Here is an 11,796-nt window from a genome sequence, read left to right as displayed (position 1 = left end):
TACTGGAGGCAATCACAGAAATAGGGAAGAATCTAAGTTTGGCAGGAAATAGCAGAGCTAGGGAAGGGTATAGGGACTGGAGGAGGATATGGATATTGGAAGAGACATAGGGGCTGGACGAGGTGTCCGTGGTATAGAGGGGATCAGGAGCTGGAAGGTTTTACAGCGATTGAACGGGGCCGAGGTGCTGGAGGAGGTGAAAGGGAGAGTTTCAGGGGCTGGAGATTTACACTGTGAAATAGTGAGTTCAGCGAATGAAAGAGATTACAGAGATCAGGATTGGTTTAAGTGTCTTGAGGATATGCTATAGAGGTGGGTAGGGGTTCAGCAGTTGGAAATGGTTCCAGATAAAAGGGGGCATGGGGATGGAACACGTTACAGGGAGTGGTGTAGGAACTGGAGGGGCTGGCAGAGATAATGAATGGTGAAGGGGCTGGAAGAAGTTACAGCAATAAGAAGGGGAGAAGAGGTGATTGGCGATATCTGGTGAACAATATTGGGACCTGAGGTGGTTACAGAGATCGGGACTGGAAGAGGTAATGGCGGTACTGAGTGGCAAAGGAGGTGATTAGGATAAGGAATGATGTACTGGTTGGAGGAGATTGCGAGGATTGTACATGCTTGAGGTGGTTACCGAAAGACGAACGGGTGTAGGGGCTTGTTGAGGTGACAGAGTTAGGGAGGAGTTGGAGCCAGAGCGTGTTCAAGAGATAGGGAGATGTTTCGGGAATGGAGGGTGTCTCACAGATATTGTGTGTTTTAGGATCTATGGAATGTTATTGGAAGGGGTGTAAGCGTTGGAGTAGAATATTACAGAGATAGGAGGTGTGCTGAAGCTAGATGGAGTAACAGAAATGGAGAGAGAGGGAGGGAATGGAAGGTGTAACACAAATATGGAGCATTAAATGGCTGGAGAATGTTACAGAGATAGCGAAGGGTGTCGGAGCTGAATGAGTGGAAGCTAGAGTGAGATCCAATGTGGGGCTTGAGTGATTGGGAACAGGAGTAAAATGGAGGATGAGAGAGTCCAGAGGACAAACATCAGGAGCCCTCTTCGATTATTTTGAGTGACCAAGCTATCGTGTGTGTGTTTGTGTAAGTGTGTGACATGTCTGACAAGAGGTTCTGCCCTTTCCATCTTGTTCATGGGGGAAGCTACAACCGCCTATGTGATGTTTTGGACCTGACGACTGTTGCCACGGTGTGCTGTTGTTGCCGCTGCTGTGAGAAGAGGTTTCAGTTCCTCCGCCGACATGACCCTCTTCTTCCCCTCCATCTGGAATGAGTAAACGTGCCAACCAGCAGCTCCTTCACAAACAGGACAAAAACAGCATCGCTTTGGCTCTTGGAAGCGAAAATAAAGCACTCGAAACGCCACCCAAGTCACCAGAGGTCGAGAGTCTGCGCTGCGTGAAACTCAGAAGCAGCCTGTGGATCGGCTCCTCGACTTTGTGTATCATCATTGGATGGCCATTAAGGACTGCTAAATGGCTGATGTTGTGGAACAGTTGCTTTCAAATCAACAAAGCTTATAAGGCAATCGATGATTCCATCTAAGAAAGCGGCGGCCGTGGAGTCTATCAACCTGGCATTCAGTTTAATCTTGATTGATTGCATCGCCACTCCACCTTCCTAGTCCACATCCCTCGACTCACTAAGTGTGCAAAATTCTGCCCATTAGAATCTTCTGTAGACAAAGAGAATACTACAAGTTCACCAGGTTCTGAACTAAAGAATTTCATTTCCCCTCAGACCAAATTGGCTGCTCTCTTATGCTGGAACATCTTCTCGATTTTCCAGTCAGTCGTTGGGATGTGGTTGGGTGTTGCTAATTTGGGAGGTGGGGAAGCACAATCTGTCCACATCGACTATGTTAAACCTCTCAAACTTTGTTGTTTTTCAATGGATGTTCTCTCTTTCCTCTAATAGCGAGAAGTTATAGGCCCACTCTCCTCTTGGGACAACCCTTTCTCCTCAAGTCCCAACCCTTACCGAAATAATCTGTTTTTGTATTACTCGAACTAAAGTGGATAATTCCACATTTACCCATATCCAAGTCCGTCTACGACTTGCTTACCCAATTAGTAATGCAGTCTATATCCTTTTCCAGCCTTGCTGTTCCACTTCAAAGCCTACTCTCCCCCAGAGATTTGGATCTTTATTTCCTCCTTCCATCGAGTTCTCTTCACTGATAGTTGCATCATTGCCAATTTAAAATCATTGTAATACAGAGGGCAGCAGTGCATTGTGTACAACAACAGTTCTGACTCAACACACAGTTGTGAACTGTCTTCTGAAAAAGATATGATAAATATTTTGAAAGTAATTAAGAGTTAATCAAAAATTGAAGCCACAAAGTCATAAAGGTCTCCAAGATAGACTTTTGCCCTTTGACACATCAAGTCAGCGCCACGCAAGTCAGTGGTTAGCACTGCTGTCTTACAGTGCTAGAGACCCGGGTTCAATTCCTGCCTCAGGCGACTGATTGTTTGGATTTAGCACATTCCCCCCCGTGTTTGCGTGGGTTTCCTCTGGGTGCTCCGGTTTCCTCCCACAGTCCAAAAATGTGCAGGTCAGGTGAATTGGTCATGCTAAATTGCCTGTAGTGTTAGTGGAATGAGGGCGGGTCGGTGTGGACTTTTTGGGCCGAAGGGCCTGTTTTCACACTGTAAATAATCTATTCTCATTAAATTTTATGGTACTGAACAGGACAAGTGTATAACTAAATTCTTCTTCAATGTGATGAGACTTCTGTCTCTACCATCCTTACAAGGTGTAAGTTCAAGATACCAACCACACTCTGGCCTCATATGTCCTTGAAATCTCCTGCACCTTACCTCAAATCTATGCCCTCTGGTCAATATGGACGGATTGGGCCACGCTATGGGCCTTGACTCTATGACACCAAGAAAGCACAGAGAAAGAAAAGATTAGTGCATTTTTTCAAATGCATGTTTTCAAGAGGAATTGGTAATAGTTCTTAGGTCTAAAGGGTTGGAAGGGCATTGGGAGACAGAGAATTGGGGATAGAGTTTGTGGGCGGCACGGTGGCACAGTGGTTAACACTGCTGCCTCACAGCGCGAGAGACCCGGGTTCAATTCCCGCCTCAGGCGACTGACTGTGTGGCGTTTGCACGTTCTCCCCGTGTCTGCGTGGGTTTCCTCCGGGTGCTCCGGTTTTCTCCCACAGTCCAAAGATGCGCAGGTCAGGTGAATTGGCTATGCTAAATTGCCCATAGTGTGAGGTAAGGGGTAAATGTAGGGGTATGGGTGGGTTGCACTTCGGCGGGGCGGGGTTGTGTGGACTTGTTGGGCCGAAGGGCCTGTTTCCACACTGGAAGTAATCTAATCTAAGAGTTGGAGGATCAGCCATGATCCTATTGCATGGCAGATCAGGTGTTGAAGGGCCAAAAAGCTTACATTTGCGTCTATTTGCTATCTTCTTATGATTACAAAGTCCAATCGCACATTGAACATTGGCAAACCCGAAAGTTCAGATTATGGACAACCATGCAAGAAGCCAGAAAGAGATCGGTGGAAGCCCAAAGTGTTGATTTGCCTGGTTTCTGCCCCTTCATTTGCATTTCAGTCAATAAATAGAGCTGGAAGAGCCCTTTCCGGTTTACCGACACTAGGTGAGGAGGGGGTCCCAGGAGTTTACAGCAAACGGTTCCACTGAGGGCAGCACCCAGAAAATTGGCTGTTTCACTGCATTCTCCAGTGGAAATGTTTCCGACGCTGCATTTGCTGTGGACTCTGTTGCTCCGTGTGACAGGTCAGGAATTGCTCTGGATTAACGTATATTTGTTAAACACTTGTTGGCTTTGTTTCACACCAGCTGGCAAAATAATTCAACGCACGCATATATTTCTTCAATTGTAGGTACTTTGGCTGTTCCTGTTCTCAATCAGAGTACGGTATCCGACCCACTCTCCGCCGGTCAGACCACCCAATTTAAGTGTGCGATCCAGAACGGTGATGTGGGCAGCTCCCATGTACGTTGGCACCGTCAGACTCCCGGAGAAGGCCCGGTGTGGGTGATCACGCATGACAGTGACAAGGACATTTTCAGACGCACCGGTTTCACAGACCGTTTCCAACCTTCTCGCGACACTTCCAGTAATCGCTTCATCCTAACCATCAGAAATCTGGTCTCCGGTGACCCAGCCGTCTATTACTGCCAAGTGTGGGCTGACTAAGCTGGCTACATCTTTGCAGGTGGAACCGCCCTGACTGTTCAAAGTAAGTGATTTTGTTTCCCCCCTCTCTCTCTCATTCAGATTAGTGCATTTAGAGAGTTAATAAACCGCTTACACAGTAAGACAGGGAAATACAAGAATTCAGTATGTAGAACTGCTGAAGTTTATAACTGAGTCTGAAACATCACTGGTTGAGGTCACCTTTATAATTTTCCGTCAGTGCAGTTTCCGACAGAGCCCAACTGGAAATTGAAGGGTTTCTATCCGATCTCCAGACATGTTAGACTCTGGATGAAATCCTGTGCTGTCAGTGTTCTCAGAGACGAGAGGGATTTCCAAATGTCTGGTTAGTCTGTGAATCGGTCCGACCCCACACCCCTCACTCCGAGAAAGGCAGAATGTGGAAAAGGACATAGTACTAATATTTTTTCCTCTTACCCCCTACTCAAGCACTAGGTCGGTTTCTTGGTGAGCCCCGCCATTGTAACACCTCTGTGTAAATGATCTTTAGAGGTTGAACTACCGCGATAGTCCAGATTTCGTAGATTTGGTTTCCTTTTGTGTCTTCTCTGTTGTTCAGAATAGTTAAATTTTATCCCTTCAGTGTGGATTCTCTTCTTAAGATTGCGCCAAGTCACAATTTAACACATTTTACAACAACTCTGATTCGCACCCACAAGTCAGTGTTATATAACAATTCTCTCCTTCATTCACTCACTCACAGAGTTTAGAGTATGCTTCATATCAATAATTCTCTCAAATAATCGCACAGATCAGGCCATTTTACAAGTAATAATAATTCTCTCTCTCCTTTACACACAGGTCGGAGAGACTATATTAATAGTTCTTTCTTACACGTAAGGTCAGTGTTCTTTTAATAAATCTCAATGACATACGCAGGTCAAAATGTTATTTATATCAACCATTCTCTCTCTGCCTCTCCCTCTCTCACACGCACACAGGTCAGTGTAACATTAATAATTATCTGTCTCCTCAGAAATACCCAGCGGTCAGTGTGTTGTATATACGGATTATTAATTGTTATTGTTATCTTAATGTTATTGCTATTACAAATTCTCTCTCACATATAGACATACATGTCAGTGTGTTATGTTATGTTAACAATTGTCCCTCTCCTTTTCTCGCTGTCTCGAAAACACGGGAGAGTCTTAGAAATATATAAATGATTCTCCCTCTCACACAAATATACACTGACCAGACATGATCAATAATTCTCTCCCACATCCAGGCAGTATTACATTAGAAATTATCTCTCACACAAATACATATATCAGAGAAAATATCAATAATTCTCTCCTACACACACCAGTCAATGTTACCTTAAAAATTCTATGCCACGCGATAAACACAGGCCAGAGCATATTTCTCTCTCACACACACACTCTCTTTCTCTCTCTCTTTCCCCCCACCCCCCAGCCCTCCCCAACACTCACATAGACAAAGGTCAGCGTGTTATGTATGTTAATAATTCTGTATCTCTTACAAACACAAATCGGTCAGAGATTATAACAATATTTCTATCTCACACGCAGGTCAATGTTACATTAGTAATTCTCTCCCACACACAAACACATAGCAGTCAGAGTGCTCTTTATATTAATAATTTTCTCTCTATGACACACACAGACATGCCGACAGACACACACACAAAGCTCAGAGATTATAACAATAATTCACTCTCCATATACACAGGTTAGTGCAGTTTTTGTATTAATATTTCTCTCTCTTCATGTCTCCCCTTCTTTCCCACGCACATAAATCAGAATGTTATGTTATTAATAATTCTCTCTCGCACATTCGCGCACAGAACCGAGATTATAAAACAGGGCATTGTTACATTCACACTGCTCTCACTCACACATAGACAGGTCAGATAGATTATATCAACATTTATCCCACACACATAGGCCACTGTTGTGTTTTTAATTCGCTGCCTCCTACTCACACACGTCCGCAAACACCGATCAGAGTGGTGCAAATGTTCGTAATTCTTTATCTCTGTCTTTCTATCTATCTATCTCTCTCGCACACACGCACACACACACATACACAGAGAGAGAGAGAGATAGAGAGACAGAGAGAGACAGGTGCGTTTTTATATTAAATATTGTCTGACAAAAGCACACAGGTTAAAATCTTATTTATAGTAATAATTCTCTCGCTCAGACGCAAAACACACGCGGGTCAGAGTTTAAATGAATAAATCTCCGTCTTGCGCACATACGTCTGAGCATTGTTCCGAATAATAATTTTCTGTATCTTTTGTCACACAAACACACATACATACGCCAGTGACTTATGTATATTTATGAATAATTCTGTCACACATTCACACACAGAACAGAAGGTGCTACAATAATTCTCTGTCACGCGCACAGGTCAGGGATGATGTCAATAATTCACTCGCATTTACAGGTCAGAATATTCCATGTTTCTCTATCCCACGCAAATATACCAGTCAGATTGTTATGTACACAAGTAATTATTTTCGTCTCATATTCACACAAATATATGCAGATCAGACTTTAGATGAATATTTGTGAGAAGATTTGTATCTGATTTAGGTCAATAATTATCTCTCAAACATACAAGTCAAATAGTTTATCCTAATCAAAAACTGAAGTTGCTAGAAAGACTCAATAAATCTGGCAGCATCTGTGGAAAGAAATTAAGATCCAGTGACCCTTCCTCAGAATCAACTTCAATAAATTTCAATAATTCTCTCAGGCGCAAGTCAGAGTGTCATATTAATTACTCTCGTCTTCTCTCTCTCTCTCCCCTCTCTCCCCCCTCTCTCCCCCTCTCTCTACCCCCTCTCTCTCTCACGCACATACACACGCGAACGTGCACCCACACATACACACGCACACACATCAGGTAGTTATGTTACACTATCACTCACTCCTGCAAATCCCTTCCTCATGGCATTGTGGGCCAAAACGCAGCAGTGGATTACACTAGATCAAGAAGGTGGCTCACCACAACCTTCTGAAGGGCAACTAGGGACTGGCAATAAATGCTAGCCAGACAACGACGCCCCCCTCATCACAAATGATGAATAAATACAAAAGACATGCACAGGTCAGTGTTTTATATATGCACCAGTAATTCTCACAAACATGGGTGAAATAGTTATGCTGATAAATCTCTTACGCACGCATATTCACATGTACAAGTTTGCATGTATATATTATATGTATCTCAATAATTTTCTCTATCTTTCTCTCACGCACACAGACACACAAGTCAGAGTTTCAAAAAAATATCACAAAACACCAGGTTATACACACAGAACAGGAGGTGCTACAATAATTCTCTGTCACGCGCACAGGTCAGGGATTATGTCAATAATTCACTCGCATTTACAAGTCAGAATATTCTATGTTTCTCTATCCCACACAAATATACCAGTGTATTTGGAAGTACTAGCTTTCAGAGCACTACTCCTGTATCAGGTACCTAGGAAAGTAGGATCAGAAGACACAGAATTTAGAGCAAAAAAAATCACAGTGTCATGCAATTAAAATGATACATTGAAGAAACATAGATTGCTGTTACGTCTTTTTTTTAATAGGTTATAGTTTTTGGTTCATTAATTTGTAAATCACAGAATTCATTTTCAGTCACATTTTCGAGATAACTTAAGGTTTTATAAAACCAGATGACATCTCAGCTCAGACAATGTATTAAAGTTGTGTGGTTGGAGTCCGTCTCAATCCCAAACCTGAGTCAGAATGGTTCTATTTACAAAATATGGACTGACTGCCTGCATTGACTGCCTGCAGGTTTTTTGTCTTTTTAAGCAAAAATAAAAAAGTATTTGGAAATACAATTCTGGAAATTTAAATTCATCTGTTAGACGTGTGTGTATGAGAGAGAGAGACGGAGAGAGAGAGAGTGCGCTTGAGAGAGCATGCGTTTGCCTGTGTGGATTGGTAGAGTGTGTGAGTGAGTATGACGGATTCCGACATTTGAAATAGCACCAGTCTGACTCAAGGTTGGGGTAGATGCAGAGTCTAACCTCACGCCTTCAAGACATAGTCTGGGATGAGATGTCATCGATTTTTTAAAAACGTTAAGCCATCTTGACAATGTGACTTTAAATAATTTCTGGGTTTTGCATGTTAATGAAACGAAAACTGCAGCCCATCCTAGAAGGTGAAAGACTGAACAGCAATTTCGGTTTGTTCAATATATCACTTTAATTGCATGACACTGTAATCTTTTGCTATAAATTCTGTGTCTCACGATTCTGCCCCACTCGTTAACTGATGAAGGAGCAGCGCTCCAAAAGCTAGCACTTCCAAATAAACCTGTTGGACTATCACCTGGTATTGTCTGACTTTCAAGTTTGCCCACCCCAGTCAAACACCCAAACCTCCACACCATGACCAGTCAGCGTTATGCATATGAATAAGTTTCTTTCTCACTCTGTGTCTCTCCCACACACACACAGGTCAGAGTGTAAGACATGAGCAATTCACGGTCTCACGCATACTCATACATCAAGTCAGAGTGTTAATATTAATAATTATCTGTCTCTGTCCTTCACAAACACGCAGTTGAGTCTAATATGTGTAATTTTACCTCCTTTGGATGGATCAGAGGTTTTTTTCATTCATGTATGTAATCGTCATTCTCTCTTTCACCATGATCAGGTCGTGACGATCGGAAACCATTTGTCCTTCTGCTCCATCCTTCACCAGAACAAATAGACACAGAATCAGGCACCATTTCCTGTCTGGTGAGTCGCTTCAAGCCGGGCTTTGCACAGGTCTTCTGGAGTGCGGATGGGAAAGACACAGATATCGGGGTGACCACAAGTCCCGTGTCCCTGGACAGTGATCGGCCTGAGCTGTTACCTGACCGTCCCGGCTACGGACTGGAAGAAGGGCTCCAGATATTCTTGCAGTGTCAAGCACGGTTCATTGAATTCGCCTCTCCTCAACACCATCAGCTCCAGCGACTGTTAGCTCTGAGGCAAACACTGTCACGGTTCAGTCAATGTGTGCCAAGTGATGTTTTGTTGTTTGTTCGTGTTTTGCAACGTAATTTATGCAACAATGTCGGTATTTGGTGAATCGATGGATATCAGGAGCCGGTGAAATTATTGTTTGATTTGATGAGTGGGGATTTCCTGCTGCAATTGTCCCCAGAATTTTGCGTGCAAACTCTCAGCCTGGATAGAATGGGGAGCAATTTCCCCACTTAAACAATGATCCTGTTGCGTTTGTAAACTTGGAGTAAACACAGCTCTGAATAGATCTGAAATGATAAAAATAAATGACTGTCGTTATTGAACATTTAAAGGGCATTAAAAGTGTCTTGGCAGTGGATAGTTTGCTGCTGTGACAACATTACACAGAATTATATCAAATTATGGAATGTGAATGTACACCAACAATATTCATCTCAACCACTCCCTGTGGGACCAAGTACCTAAATTCTCCCCACACCACTCAGGACCGAGTATTCGATTCTCTCCTACTCCCCACGTGTGAGCCCCCCAGTCCCTTCCACCACCCATGGGAGTAAGTCATCCATTCTCATAAATCCCCATGGAGTGAGATCTATAATCTCCATTCCTGAGGAAGTTTCTCCTGGATTCCTGATTGAATTTATCGGGGGGCGGGGGGAGATGTTGATCAACTTTAGTTTTGTTTGCAACAGGAACAAAACATTCTATTGTATTGATATTCACAATTTTAAAACTTGAATCAGGTAATGGCCCACAGCTCGCTATTTTCTTTTCAAAAGTGTCCCAAAAAAAGGTCACTCTCTCCTGATGAGTCTAACCTCCCAATTCTGTCACTGATCTTGTCAATGATAGCCCCTTTCAGAGTGCCTCTGTAATTTTGACAGGTGTGCTCTGGACTCTGTATCTTCATGAACTCTAACTAACAAGAGTTGATTGTGGGTAAAACATGCGCCGAGTCAGGAGCTGCAAGCTGAGGGTCATAAACCTGTAACCCGCAGAAAGATCTCTATCTCACTTCTGTTTCCCACACCAGCCCTAATCACACACACACACACGCACACGCACACACACGCACAAACGCAGATACAAGCATACAAGCCCAACTTAAGCTCAGCCCCTTGGTGATGTATAATGAGCTCACCTTAGAAGTAGGGCATTTGTTCTCTCCCATCTCATCCAAAGTGAGTTATCCCTAATTCCACAGAGAAACTCTTGCAGGTTTTACTGGAGGCAGCGAGGGAATATTGTTCCCATTGGAAAGAGGGTCGATAACAGGTTTGCGTAGAGGAAGAGAATTCAGAAATGACTGTTTCTGTTCAGGTTGTAAGTTTGCTCGCTAAGCTGGCAGGTTTGTTTTCAGACGTTTCATTACATCATTAGGTAACATCATTAGTGAGCCACTGGTGAAGTGCTGGTGTTCTGCCCTGCTTTCTATTTATATGTCTTGGTCTCTTAAGATGGGTGATATTATTTCCGATTCTTTTTCTCAAAGATTGGTAAATGGGATCGATGTGTTTATTGATGGAATTCCGGTTTGAATGCCTTGCCTCTAGAAATTACCAAACTTGTCTCTTGTTAGCCTGTCCCAGGATGGGTGTTGTCCCAGTCAAGTGGTGTCCTTCGTCTTTCTGTATGAAAGGATACTAGGGAAAGTGGGTCATGCCTTTTGGTGGCTACTTGATGTTCGCGTATCTTGGTGGCTAGATTTTTGCCTGTCTGTCCGATGCAGCATTTCTTACAGTCCTTGCATTGTATTTTGTAAATGACATTCGTTTTGCTGTTTGTTCGCATATAGTCCTTTAGGTTCATCAGTAGCTGTTTCAGTGTGTAGATTGTTTTGTGGGCTGCCATGATACCAAGGGTTTGTAGTAGTGTCGTAGTCATCTCCAAGATGTATTTGATGCATGGTAGTGTGGCTCGAGTTTCTGAGTGTGTTGTGTCTACTTATTTCAGCTGGTTGTTTAAGAGTTGGTGGACTGTGTTTAACAGGTACCCGTACTTCTTGAATACATGTATAGGTATTTTTCTTCTGCTGCTCGTATTTCCTGGGTGCTGCAGTGTGTTGTGACTCGTTTAAATAATATCTGGATGCAGCTCAGTTTGTGGGTGTTGCAATTATTGCATCTGTAGTTAAGCATCTGGTCTGTGTATGTTAGTTTCCTGTTGACGCTGGTCTGCAATTCTCCAGTAACTGTCCGTTCCAATGTGACATCTAGGGAGGGGAGTCTATTGTTGCTCTCCTCCTCTTTTGTGAAATTTATCCCAGTAAAAATGTTGTTGATGACGTTATGGGTTTCCTCTGATTTGTTCCGTTTTGTGATGACAAAGGTGTCATCCCAGTAGTGGACCCAAAGCTTGGGTTGGATCATGGATCGTTTGTTCAAGTCTCTGCATTACTGCTTCTGCTAAGAGGCCTGATCCCATGGGTGTGCCATTGATTTTTTTGTAGGTCTTGTCATTGAAGTTGAGGTGGGTAGAAAGCCACAGCTCTACGAGCTTGATGATGTTTATCTTGCTGATGAAGTTGGTGCTGGCTGGTGGTTGTGTCCTTCGTTCGTCTCGTAGTGTGGTCAGTGTTTCATTGGCCAGGCCGATTTT

General features: G+C 43.3%; 1 pseudogene; it reads left to right on the top strand.

The window, feature by feature from the left end:
- The first annotated feature begins 3,726 nt into the window (after positions 1-3,726).
- On the top strand, positions 3,727-9,193 carry LOC140453824 (immunoglobulin lambda-1 light chain-like; annotated as a pseudogene).
- Positions 9,194-11,796: the final 2,603 nt, after the last annotated feature.

This window comes from Chiloscyllium punctatum, chromosome 28, assembly GCF_047496795.1.
Source record: "Chiloscyllium punctatum isolate Juve2018m chromosome 28, sChiPun1.3, whole genome shotgun sequence".
In the NCBI taxonomy this organism is placed as follows: domain Eukaryota; kingdom Metazoa; phylum Chordata; class Chondrichthyes; order Orectolobiformes; family Hemiscylliidae; genus Chiloscyllium; species Chiloscyllium punctatum.
The sequence above is the reverse complement of the archived record's forward strand: the minus strand, read 5'-3'. Positions and strand labels throughout refer to the sequence as shown.